The sequence below is a fragment of the Panicum virgatum genome, chromosome 9K (genome assembly GCF_016808335.1).
Source record: "Panicum virgatum strain AP13 chromosome 9K, P.virgatum_v5, whole genome shotgun sequence".
Taxonomy (NCBI): Eukaryota; Viridiplantae; Streptophyta; class Magnoliopsida; order Poales; family Poaceae; genus Panicum; species Panicum virgatum.
The window spans coordinates 54,616,630-54,628,194 of NC_053144.1; the positions used below are offsets into that span (position 1 = coordinate 54,616,630).

The 11,565-nt window shown below is 43.4% G+C and overlaps 1 pseudogene across 1 annotated transcript in view; it reads right to left on the minus strand.

The window, feature by feature from the left end:
* Positions 1 to 735: 735 nt before the first annotated feature.
* Positions 736 to 11,565, minus strand: part of LOC120652379 — a 29,350-nt pseudogene continuing 18,520 nt past the window's right edge. Inside the window, exons 7-19 of the transcript XR_005666554.1 lie at positions 8,456 to 8,581; positions 8,293 to 8,359; positions 7,845 to 8,041; positions 7,106 to 7,176; positions 5,359 to 5,443; positions 4,577 to 4,645; positions 3,833 to 3,951; positions 3,433 to 3,571; positions 2,777 to 3,277; positions 2,189 to 2,488; positions 1,847 to 2,028; positions 1,470 to 1,581; positions 736 to 1,232 (exon numbers count right to left, since the gene is read on the minus strand). The product of XR_005666554.1 is annotated as a nuclear cap-binding protein subunit 1-like (transcript). The remainder of the gene's footprint in view (positions 1,233 to 1,469; positions 1,582 to 1,846; positions 2,029 to 2,188; positions 2,489 to 2,776; positions 3,278 to 3,432; positions 3,572 to 3,832; positions 3,952 to 4,576; positions 4,646 to 5,358; positions 5,444 to 7,105; positions 7,177 to 7,844; positions 8,042 to 8,292; positions 8,360 to 8,455; positions 8,582 to 11,565) is intronic.

The window sequence follows — 11,565 nt, forward strand, 5'->3', positions numbered from 1 at the left end:
ATTTTACATTTATGAATCGTTTGATGTACAAATTAAGTCGTTTATTATTGTTTTTAAACATATTATTGTCTCATTTCTCTCGCTGCCACGCTGCCAAATGGCTTTCATCCACCCTATATCACCTGGACATCAGGACGGTCGAGCAGATGCCAGCAGAGCCTAGTCACCGTTCCTGGCCGAAGCAAATCCAGATGCAACAAGAACGGGTTTCCGATAAGAAAAAACGTGAAGGGCTGTGCACGACGTGAAGATCGAGGACAGCGTGCCTGGCCTGAGGTTCCAGAAAAATAAAAGTTGCTTGCGATGGCATCGCCGTGAGGCGGATCCCAAGTGACCAAGTGACACTGCAAGGCTGCACGGTCACGTGGTGGAACGTGACGCCCGAAGTTGGTGTTGACCGAATTACAGGTCCAGGTTTTGAGTGGGTGTTGCCTGTTGATCCTCGTCTCCACGCTAAGCAAAATGCTGTTAATGCTGGTCAATTGTCAAAAGAAAATGATTGACACGTGACTCCAGTTACTGCTCGGTCCAAATGAAAATGTGCTAGACCGTCCGATGGTTTCCAGGTCCCAAAAGAAGGCATAAACCAACCACTAATCAGGAAGAAGTGAAGAACCATACCCGCACCAGCCAGAATCAATGTTTGTCAGCACAAACTGGAACTCCATGGATCATAAATAGAACCTGAGGTACAACAGTTACTCTCGTATTTCATCTTGGATGATGACCATTCCATGCATAGCTATCAAGAAATAATGCATATATCAGATGGCTAATAGTTCACCAGGCACATTAATGAGCACTGCCAGTCATTAGTGTATCGACCTCTCACGTAACACTAACATCAAACCACCTGTATATTCAGACGTGACTTTTGTAAACCTAGCAAAAATTTAATTACCTAATAAGCACTCTAATTTTTTAGATCTCCCATAATTTTCATCGATAATGATAAGCAAACTGAAAGAACGGAAGAAGAAAAAAACATGATGAACCAAAACCACTAGCTCAAGTGCTTTTGAGGGCGGGTGGATTAGTGAAACAAGGCTAGAACATGTCTGCTGTGTCATACAGGTTAACTACACTCCATTTTCAAAAGGAGGGGTCAAAAATCAAAGCTGAGAACCTTCATTGGTAAATCTGCACAAACCAGAGAAAGCAGCTTTCCGGATAAGAGGGTGAATGTCCCCAACGAAGACCTCCTCATCCAACATTGCTATGTGAGACCAAATCTGCGCAGGATATCAAATGATCAGTGCTACCATCGAACGTTTTTCAAACCAATGGAATAATTTGAGTAATCCTTCTGTAATGTGCAATTATTACATTTGGCCCTACTAAACCTCATCCTTGCCATTTGAGGTAAGAAACTGGACAATAGTTGGTCCAACATTTTTCACAATAATTTGGTTCAACCTGATATCCATACAAAAGTATGACAACTTCAGCAAAGGCATAGCAATACTAACCTCAGTTGCATATTGGCGGGAAAATGACTTGAGATAACCCAGTGTACAAAGACACCATTGCTCGAGCTCTCCAACACTGTAACCATTTTTAGTGTTTTGCCCATTTGGTTCACTGTGGAGATGGAAAACAAGTTAGTGGTCCAGAAGAATATAATGGCAAACATTAGCTGATTTTGACTGATTTAGAGATAACTCTACTCAAAATCCAAATTTTCCCCATCATCTGAGAGAATGTTAATTAAAAATTGTGTCTATGACTCTATGAGCAAGATAGCAAAGCAACATGCCAACATAGGCGAGATGAAAGTACCAAAGACAGTAAAAGCAGACAAGCAGTTATGCTGATAACAGTGGTGAAAGCTTAATATGAGACTGACCTATTTTTATCTGCTCCATTTTCATTGTCTATCTCCATTGTTGCTGTTTCAAGATCTCTGGCCGCAAAATTTACATTTTGATATCCAGCGCGAAGATTAGGGATCTCTCCATCAGCAGAGACAGTAGGCAAACGTTCAGTAAGCACATCAACAAACCTCTTAAATAGTAATTTAAGCAATTCCTGTCAAACCAAATGATCAGACAACAGTAAGTTAGTGAAATAGTCAAGTCTGTGACCGACTGCAAAATATTGAAAGATTATGCAATAACAATAGAAAACTGCACATAATGGACGCATAGAGGAAGAAATGAGATAATAAAAATAAAAGCAAATAATGCACCTTGCTTTCTTCAAGAGCCCGAGCAAGGAGAGCTCCTTTTGCTTCTAAAGATTCCTCCATAGTTACTTCCTCTGTCTTTGCCTTGTCAGCATGTACTTGGAGCCGCCTTAGCCTACCTGGTCTTTCAGCTGGTGCAGGTTGCCCCTCTACAATCTCAAGTACTGATTTAGCCTCCTCCAGCTCCTTTATGGCTTTTGCACTGACCTCTTTAGCAACTTGAAGACCTTTCTTGAGTGACTGAATTTCCTTACGGAGGTCACTGATCCGATTGTATGTTTTACTAACAGCATTTCTGAGAATCTATTGGAGAAAATCTCGATGAGATATATAATATTTGGAATAAAATATGGGGAGCAAGTTATAACATATTCTAGGGTACATTTGCCAAAAAAGAATGCACCGAAAATGCATATTATGATAAAATATGCATCCACAGAAAACTGAACTTTCATTGAGTATACACAAGGTCACAATTTGTTGACTTTCTGTATTTGAGGAAAAAAAATGATGACTTCCCTAAAAATTGTTTTCAATGTGCTTCATATATATACTACTTTTTGGACACAGATGCAAGGACAGAGGTTTTACCTCCCATGGGCGATCAGAAACATGGAATTGCTCAACATTGGCAGGAGAAAAAACCCATTTAACAATAGCCAAATTTGATATCAGACGATAACCCATCATTCTGTCAATAGCTATAGCGGTCATCTGGGTACTGTTCTTCCAATAAGCACTGACTTCATCCATCAACAATAACTGCATTTCCTCATTTGGACATAGCTTAGAGATTATTTGACCATATCTCTCCAGCACAGTGATTAGATGGGTGAAACTTTTTGATCCAATGTCAAGAAGTGTCTGGCTAACAACATCGAGGGCAAATTCAGCACCATTTGTCGGAATTACATGTTCCTCCACCCATAAAATAATATCACGAATGCTCTTCTTTCCTCTAACCATGCCAAAAAGTTCCTTTGATAACTTATGGCCATCCGTGTTTTCAGTGCTTTCATTACTAAGGAATTTGAAATTAGGGCCAGCTTTTGGGGGTAACAGTTCTTCTAACTCAGCAGCATCCTCGATACTCTATAAAGGAAATGACGCAAAATGGCCAATTAAAAATCAGCATAAAAAGTAGAAGTATGAAATGTATGCACTCATGCGCGTTCAAGAAAACAAGTATGAAATGTAAACAAGTGTTAAAAGAAAATCCTCCTTAAGAAAGAATGACCAAGACTAACCTGTTTGATTTTTTCAAAGTAGGACAAGCGGATTTCCCTTTCCAACACTTCTTGGACAAAAACGCGTTGTGGAGCCCACTTTGGGAGGTCCTTGACATAAGACCACTCCTGCCAAGGCCAAATGAATTGAAAGTTTGACCTGTAGTAGAGAAATATCATTAAAACTATATTACAACATAACCAATTGTTTGATAGAAAACACTGATCCTCTGTAGCCATTTCTCAAAGAATTGTTCAGCAATGCAATGATTACAAGAAGCTGTAGAGGTGATTATGGCAGATTCAGGTTTTGAACATGTAAGGATGTACTAAACAAAAGACAACATGAAAAATATATGGCAATATATTAGGCCAAATAGCAAAAATAATAATACAGAATGCAAAGCAGATATCAACTTACAAGTGGTGTGAAAACCATAGGATAAGCCTGGTGCGACACTCCATGTCCATGTTACTAATTCTGTCAAAAAGAACATGCACAGCTCCAACCACAACTGAAGGGAATGCACCTGGCAAAGCCTGAAAGAAACCTTCAGATCATGAGCCTCGTTTCAAAACGATCCTTTAAAGATGGGAAACTGCCTCTAGCCTCTAGGATAAGAAAAACATTGGTGGATAAAAGGCGGGTGCTGAATTAATTTCATGTTTAGGGACTTAACAAATAGTTTACTAAAAGCATAGAGGCATCTAAAAAGATTTACTTGTAGATTCAGAATACCACTTAGTCCCATATTCACATTCATATTTGGCCCATACGATTTAGACATGTAGAGCACATTGACATTCAAACCTTTTCATGACATATAAAAGGTGAATTTCATTTACTGGAATTATAAAATGCCTCTCAAGATGTGTAAGTGTAAGCAATCATGAAATGGAAATCTTATATGTCGATAATATTAGAAGAGGGCAATCAAGAGTTTACAAAGAAAGGTAGTGTGATATCATTCATTAAAATGCTTAGTTTCTCAGTCAAAGCAGATCTTATAACCTTATGTAATAAGGCAGTAAAATTAAATAATTAACTGCACTATCAAACTGCAATGATTCAAAAAGTCAAACTTGGCTGCAAATTAATTCCAACTCTAACAAGCAAACACATTAATTGCATTTGTAGAAGAGAATTGAAGCATCGAAAGATTACCTTGCAAAGATCAATGATAACCAATGTATAATAAATTGGCCTGAAAGGTGGATTCGGCAACAATAGTAGCTGCAAAAAAGGTATCAATAGGAAACCGGATATCATAATTCAAATTGGACATATACCTCCTAAGACATAATCTGATAAGTGCTTATTGAACTATCCACTTTGTGGCTACTAAGGTTTCAAAATCAAAACTGGTAACCTAAGTTGATCCAGGTCAAAAAAGTGGCCTAGGACCACACCTATTTTTTGCAGGGATGCCTTCTCTGTACAACGAACAAATTACTTCACAGTAATATCTTTTACTAAGGACTTCTCTGTACAGAGCACATACTTCACAGTAATAATTGGCATGGTTGTCCTAGGCTCCAATCCAGACGCGGGGAACCAATTCCTTATGATTTAAACAAAATGATTTTGCACTGATTGCAAGAAGGTAAGATATTCATTCTCTACTAACAAGTAGCTCCAGTCTAAAATGGATGCTGTTTCAGGGGTATGGTACATGCAACTGCATGTCAACCTAGGTTGTCAATGTGACAAATTCTGTCAAATATCCTAATAAATATTTGTTGGAAGTATGGTACAAACATAGGTAATTAGATCAAATACTTCAGGATTAATTTTTTATTGTTCTGCGTGCATGCAAATAAAAACAAGTAATTCAGACAAAAGAATAAAAATTAAACGATACAGTTTGCGTCAAAATAAGGTACAAAGAAACTGATATTTAATTTTAGCCCCCACAACAAGTTAATATTAAAATGAGAAAGTAATACCTGTGAGAATATGGTTTCAGCCATCAGGTACTCATATCGAAAAGAGACAGGCAGGCTGACCAGATAAAATGCACATTCTTTCCGACTATCCTTCAAAGAAAACATAACCAAGATGGAATCAGTAAGCAAGCTGAAGCTCTTTAATTCAATAGAGGAGCATAAACATAAAGTTCAATGAATGTTCCTAGAACCTCATACTAAATACAGGTTAATCAACTTACTTTCAAATTAAAGATACCACTATTCTCTTTAGCTACAACCATAAGCCAATTTATAACAAACAACAACAAGCCTTTCCAATTTATAACAAACCATTCAGAAAAACAAATAGATAGTATACTGCACTGGAAATGTAAAAAAAAATTAATAGAGTTCCTATGGTTCAAGCTTCTGAACAATGAGTATAGCCAAAATGATACAGTAATCATATGAAAAATATTATTGCTACTCCCACCCTCTCTCTCCTTTAGGAAACACCATTGCAGCTGTCACATTTTGTTCCTCCTGTTTCAGGCAGTGACAGTTCAGGCTGCAATCAAGGGAGCTCCCTTCCCCCACCACAATCTTCTTGGGCTTCACCTGTTCATGTGCTTTGGGTTCATTGCATGTCCCGAATAGTACTGTGAACCATAGGCAGTTGGGAGTGGGACATCCGAGGCTCTCCCTCTGTTGCAGGACACTCCTAATTCCAGATACGGGCAGACAGCTGATCAACACATTTGGCGGCATTCTCCATCAGGCCTGTACTCTACCAGTTCGAGTTATCGGCTCTTCTTCTATGGTAGCACTTTCTTTGAATCTTAGTGGCGTCTTTGAAATCTTGGTCTCAAATAGCTGAAAATTCTTTCTTTGGCTGGCAGTCCAGAACAGCTATTGGACTGCTAATACTTTGACTCATGGAGGCCTTCCTCACATCGCTAGGTGCCCTATTTGCGGGGAAACAGTACAGCACACCTTCTGCTCTTGTGTTTTTGCACGCGATCTGCACACCTCTTCAGCCGGGTTGGACTGCAACATTTTGCGCCTTCTCCTAACGATAAGGCTTCTGTGGACAGGGGGGGGGGGGGCACAAAGGTCTTAATTCACTGATCATCCTGGGAGCATGGTGGCTGTGGAAACATTACAACGATTGTGTGTTTAATGGTGCCACGCCTTGGGTCAAGGTAGTTCCACAATAGATCTCAGATGAAGCTCAACTATGGTTTGTTGCCAGAGTCAGGAGCCTTGCTGGCATTTGGTCTTAGGCTCTTCTTTGGCTTTGGTGCGTAGCCTCTGCTGCTTTTGGTGGTTTGTGTACACTCAATGTGTTTTGCACTGGTATTCTTTGTCTGTGTTGTGTTATCTAGTGGTGTTGTTAGTGCATTTGTTGTTTTAGCCTTTGAAGCTTTGTTTGGACTGTCTTTTTCCTACCTTAATACAAAGACACACAGCTCTCCAGCGTTGTCCAAGAAAAAAAAATAACTCCAATGATGGATAGAAGGAAGGGGTAATGTAACCATCTTCAATTGAAGAACGAAATGACGTACCAAGTATATTGAAACCAATAAGGCATATTTACACAGAGCCTGTCAAATAAAATCTAACAACTACTTGATATCAGGCATATCTTCCAGGGATACGCTTAAGAGCAGGTCCAATATATCCTCTGAAATCACATGTTTTTCTACTCATAGCTTAATAGGTATGGCAGTATTAACACTGATATAATAAAGTTCAAATTTGGAAAATACAAGTTGCACGATCTGACCAGCCATTGAAGAAAAGTAGCACATCCAATATGCATTCTTCAACAACAAAACGATCTACAGGCTGCATATTCTGTGAACCAACAATAGCTGATTAGATATGCAAAACACAACAAACATTTTCCATCAGCAGTTGTATAGTTACAATATCTTATTGCATTATTGGTAGAATATAGCTACAACAAATTAACAGTAAGATGGATACCGAAAGAAGTTTCTGTTTTTATTGATGTACAGCTGGAGCCAATATGCATAGACTGGTACCCAGTGAAACGCCCAGCACATAGTGTACATGCAACAATACTAGTGCACACAAACAAAAGCACAAATGTGAAATTGCAAACATATGATGTCCAAAGTATCTGACTGACCTCCCGGATGAAAAAGTAGATTTGGATCCGTTATACACTATTAAGATGTTATGTATCGGGATAGAATAGTTTTATCAGGCCAAGAGCTAATGTATTTAACTCAAAAACAAGATGGCAATAGTTTCAGGTTCCAAAGGAAGAGAAAGGGCATATCATTTTTTTTAACTTATTTCCACATGTGTCACACTTGAATTAAAATAAAAATTCAACTCATAACTCAATATGGAATGGATGGCAACTAGTACCAAAGTATGAGATTAGCTTGAAGCCATAGCCAGCCATCTGGCAAGCAATAGAAGCAACACTCATGGCAAAATATCACCACATATAACTGAGATTTGCAGCGCAAACAAATAAATTTGCAAACTACCTCAGCTTGATTTGTCGGAAAGATATGGAGTCTACGAAGCCTTTGAGGATATTTCAGATCAGCTTCATGTTTTTCCTGTCCTTTTAATATTTCAGAAGAAGTTTGCGAGAGATTAGGCGGAGGGCAACTAATCGGGGAAAGACGATGTGACTTTCCAGCCACCAGCTGAGCTTCAAATGGCAAGTGGGGCTTCGGAACTGCCAGGCCGCCAGGGAAGTAATTAGATTTCCAGTCAGTAGTCATAACAGGAAAGCATATGCAAAGTGGGCATAAGCGTGTTTTAAGATTTTGTATAGAATGCAACCTGATTTGACAAAAGAATAAATATTTCAAATTCAATAATTGTGTGCAGATGAAATGGATTATGAAATAGTGACTAAATATTAGCTTGCAGATGACATAAAAAAATGCCACTGAAACAACAGGGCAAAGGTTATCTTTTGCATACCACTTTTAACTTTCCATCCACTGCGGGAAAGAATTTGAATGCGCTCCCATAGATCTTCCATGAAATCCTGCAAGGACAGTACTGAACTTTAATATCACATAAAAGTTTAAGCGGATCAAGAAATGAGCAAGCTTCAAGTTCATTCATTCAAGATCAGCAGTACCTTTTTGTTAGGAGAGTGGCCTTCATCTGTCTCAAAGACAGAGAAAGCAATATCATCAAAATGCCTTCTGATACTTATGTAAGACTGTATACCAACCAAAACTCTCTCGAACTCATCCGGAACTTGCTGCATGGAACAGTTCATAAGCACATGCTATCAAAGACTTTCAAGCTGCTAAATCTTATTGTAATAATTACAAACAACTTCCTCAATTCCCATCCCCCACGACCAGGCCTTCAAGTATATTGCTATACGGGACTATCTATCTTCCCCTAGATCGATTGCTCCGCAGGCCGTGTGCCAGCAGCAACTAGAGCGGGCTAGCCGCAGCAAGTCTTGATTAATAGAGATTAATCGACAAGTCGATTCAGGGTCCCAGTAATGCTCCGGCACCGACTTGTGGACAAATCGCACAACTTGGTAATACTAATAGGGTTTATATTCTTTATTAAAAAATAACAAACAATGAGGCTACTGTAGGAGAGAATAATGGATGTATATCTCCAAACCCTAGAAGGGTGGGTATATATAGTTCCTATACATGGGCCTCTATACAGCGGGCTCTACACATATACACACACCCCCCCCAAGTCTGAACAACCGGCGCAGCGGTGTTCAAAGTGGACAAGAAGAGTACAAAGGGCAATACCCACCCCCCCCCCCCCAGCCACAACTAGCCACCTGCTACGTTGAGGCTGGAGCGAAACTACCGAGAAGGTCGAGGAGGGGTAGTCTCTTGGTGAAGATTGTCGGCAAACTGGGGAGTTAGGTCGGGACAATGGGGTATTCGAAACATCGCCGATGGCGACCTTGTCGCGCACGGAAGTGTATGGTCGATCTTCCACGTGCTTCGTCCGCTGATGATGGACGGGGTTGGTGGAGAGATACACGGCGCTGACGTTGTTCGTAGTAGGCGAGCGTGCTCTTGGCGGAGCTGGCGAGCGGGCTGTGGAGCTCCGCCAAGAGCCTGTCGTAGCCAGGACGCCTCTCGCCACGGCACTCCATTAGCGACAGCCCAGTACTTCCACCTCGGCACTGGAGCGGGAAGAACAACCACGGCTTGCCGACTTGGTAGACGACCAAGAAGACCAGGTTGCCCGCCCAAGAAGACGGCGTAGCCGAAAGTGGAGTGACGAGTGTCCGGGCAGCCAGCCCAGTCAGCGTCGGTGTAGACCACCAGCTCAGAGAACGAGCGGTGAAGCACCAGGCCGAGGTCCACAGTGCCACGGACGTAGCGGAGGAGACGCTTCAGCGCAGCAAGGTGTGACTCCCGGGGTTCATGCATATGGAGACAGACATGCTGAATAGCGTAGGTGAGGTCCGGCCTGGTGAAGGTGAGGTACTGCAAAGCGCCGGCCAGATTCCGGTAAGCAGTAGGATCAGCCACCGGATTACCCAGATCAGCAGACAGCTTCGCCTGAGTGTCGACAGGAGTGGAGCAGGGCTTGCAATCAGTCATCCCAGCCCGCTCCAGAATATCAAAGGCGTACTGCCGCTGGTGAAGGAGAAGACCAGACGGGCGAGGCTCAACAGTGACGCCCAAGAAGTGGTAGAGCTGACCCAGATCCTTCATAGCAAACTCCTGCTGCAGAGAGGAGATGACACTCTGAAGCAACTGCTGACTGGAGGCTGTGAGCACAATGTCATAGATATAGAGCAGCAGATATGCAGTCTCATCCCCACGGCGGTAGATAAAGAGAGACGTGTCAGACTTGGCCTCGGTGAATATGCCGAGGATCCCGATGGATGACTGGCGGGTGGTACACCGCCGGCTCGGCTCGAGAGCGAGTCGGCGGAGGCAGCGGCGGCGACGGTTCCGGTGTAGGAGCCTCCGGAGTAAGAGGCGGCGCTGGTGTCGGCGCCAAACGACGCCGGTACACCTGCACCGGCTCAGCGGGCGGCGCCGGTGTCGGCGCCGAGCGACGCCGATACACCTGTATCGGCTGAGCGTACCGCGCAGGTGCAGGGGAAGGCACCGGGGCCGCGCTCGGCGCAGCGCAGGGATCACCGGAAGCGGTGCCGGTGCGCCGGGAAAACCTGTAGGGAAAGGACAGACAGGTAACGGTGGCTGAACCACCAGGTCAGTCGGAAACAGAGACTCCAGCTCGGGTCAGGAGAAGGTGTGGAGGAGGTGGAGTAGGGGAAATCCGACTCGTCAAAGACGACGTGTCGGGAGATCAGAACGCGGTGTAGCATCGGTACCCCTTCTGATCAGGGGAGTACCCAAGGAACACACAACGAGTCGAGCGAGGCGCCAGCTTGTGAGAAGCGGTGGCGGAGGTGTTAAGGTAACATGCACACCCGAAGACACGAAGGTGGTCGTAGCGAGGAGGGGTATCGAAAAGAGCGTGGTGTGGAGTGGGAGCAGAAGAAGCAGTGGACGGAAGACGGTTAAGAGTAGGTGGCGGTGTGGAGGCTCAGCCTAGAAGCGCGGGGGCAGAGAGGCTGGATCAGAAGGGTGCGCACGACGTCATTCGTCGTGCGAATCATCCGCTCAGCCTTGCCGTTCTGAGGAGAGGTATACGGACAAGACATACGCAGCTGAACACCCCAAGAGAGGAAGAAGGAACGGGAGGTGGAGTTATCGAACTCACGCCCGTTGTCGCACTGACGGCCTTAACGGTGAGGCCGAACTGAGTGACACCCAGGCAAAGAAGTGGAGGAGGGTGGGAAAAGTCTCAGACTTGACACGCAAAGGGAAAGTCCAAGAGTAATGAGAGAAATCATCCACCACGACCAGATAATATTTATAGCCAGACATGCTGAGTACATGAGATGTCCACAGGTCACAGTGAATAAGATCAAAAGCATGTGCAGCATGCGAAGAAGAAGAAAAAGAAAGTCGAACATGACGACCTAACTGGCACGCATGACAGAGGTGCTCAGCAGGAGCCCTAGTACATGGAACATCGGTACTACGACTGAGCTGAGCCAAAACGTCGCGGCCGGGGTGTCCAAGCCGGCGTGCCTGGTGGTGGTGGAAGAAGGCGTCACGGCAAAAGCAGCAGACGAAGAAGAAGCCGAAGGCGGAACAGCGGAAGCAGGAAGCCGAAGAGTGTAAAGGGCCCCGGGTTGTCACATCGGAGGAGTCCTCCAGGGCAGGGGCAGGA